General features: G+C 45.3%; 1 pseudogene; it reads right to left on the minus strand.

Moving 5' to 3' along the window:
- Positions 1–340: 340 nt before the first annotated feature.
- LOC126203010 (5S ribosomal RNA) lies at positions 341–458 on the minus strand (annotated as a pseudogene).
- Positions 459–1,893: the final 1,435 nt, after the last annotated feature.

Below are 1,893 nucleotides of genomic sequence, written 5' to 3' on the forward strand. Positions count from 1 at the left end.
GCTTAGGAATACAGTAGGTCATCATTTGTAGGTCGCCTAACCATGGTAAAAGTAGAAAAGTAAGAGAACATGAAATATAAATCAAGACTGTGAGTGACATATATTTGCTGATAATAAAAACGAAAAACTTAACTCCGTCCGAACAGACCTTGGAAAGCCGAACTGTACCGACCGCCCGCCGTGTCATCCTCAGTCCACAGGCGTCGCTCGATGCGGATATGGAGGGGCATGTGGTTAGCACACCGCTCTCCCGGCCGTATGTCGTTTATGAGACCGGAGCCACTACTTCTCAATCAAGTAGCTCCTCAGTTTGCCTCACAAGGGCTGAGTGCACCCCGCTTGCCAACAGCGCTCGGCAGACCGGATGGTCACCCATCCAGGAGCTAGCCCAGTCCGACAGCGCTTAACTTCGGTGATCCGACGGGAACTGGTGTTACCACTGCGGCAAGGCCGTTGGCTTATTTGCTGATAGTACCTGACATAATTACCACAAAGCTCAAACGACAATACGGAATGACACTGACACTGTGGGTAGGTAGCAAATTATATGGAAGACTACAAGAAGAAAACTCAATAAGATCTCTTTTGGGCAGCTCAAAGTTAACAAGATAAAAGTAGTCCTCAAATTATAGATAATCCAGCAAAAGAAGTTGTGTGGCAAAGTAAGTAAGTTGCAAGTTGCACAGAATACGATCCCACTACTGCAATTGCGACACTTACATTGCCCGAAACATCATATAGTGTGCGCCGATCAGCACCAGACGGCAGCCAGGAGACCCCGCCCAGAATCATTGTTAAAGATCTTCAACTGCTCACTTAAAATAAGTAAAAGCACCTAGAGATAGGACGACTCAATGCTGTTGCCAAAATGGTGAACGAGAAAGTTGCTTACTGCAAGAAAAAACAGGGCAACGCTGGACAAAACTTCCCACTCTAGGCGTAAAAAACGCACAGTATCAAACGTGAGGTTGGTATTCCTCTGGAGCAGTGGCTCCTCGCATGGTCAGCTTCTTCTCGCCAAGCACAATGGCGGGGGCAACTCATTCAACTGGATACATCAATCCAATAACGATACAGTAAAACTTTGCAATGCTGCAGGTATATGCAAGATAGACTGTGAATGAGACGCCATCTACATTGAGGCAAGGCTTCTCAGAGTGATAGCACATAAACATGAGTGCCAGGTTCGATTGAGACAGCACGACAGATCTTTACTAGTGGAGCACTATTGTGGCGATTGAGGGGAGACAATAAACTTGCAGGAAGTCCGAGTACTTGCAAGAATGTCGTAGACGAGCACAAGGAAATTAAGAGAGGCGACTGAAATCTTCAAGCAGCCTAACAACTTCATAAAGACAGGACGGTTACAATCATGTTGGTTGTCAGCGATTCCGGTACGACGGCCCAGTGCGATCGTACTGCAGCAGCATAACGAGACACAGCCGCGGTCGCCTAGACAAGTAGATGGGCTTTAGATTTAATTATTAATAACACTGCACGTTACATTATCACACAGATACTCCCACACTACTGTGCTGTTTCTGCTGTACATTTTTAATGAATGGCATGGTATCCAGCATCTGGCTGGTCCTGGCGCTTCGCCACTAGCCTCAAGTCCTGTTTAACTTCTTCCCTTTATGTAGCCTACTAATGAAGTGTGATATTATTGCAGCTTACTAGAAGGTTTGTGCTTGAATACAGTGTCCCAATTCCCACTTCCATCTTGACTAAGGTCCTTGTAGAGGAAGCCAAAATCCCGGTTAAATCTATGATGTGGTAAAAAATTTAATCCACTTGTACAAAATTTAATCCACTTTTTTGTGAGATTCTGAATGAAGTGTCTATGGCGCTGTTCCACATGTAGCGCAGGGGACATTTATATCACTATTACTA

Source organism: Schistocerca nitens, chromosome 1 (genome assembly GCF_023898315.1).
Source record: "Schistocerca nitens isolate TAMUIC-IGC-003100 chromosome 1, iqSchNite1.1, whole genome shotgun sequence".
NCBI lineage: Eukaryota > Metazoa > Arthropoda > Insecta > Orthoptera > Acrididae > Schistocerca > Schistocerca nitens.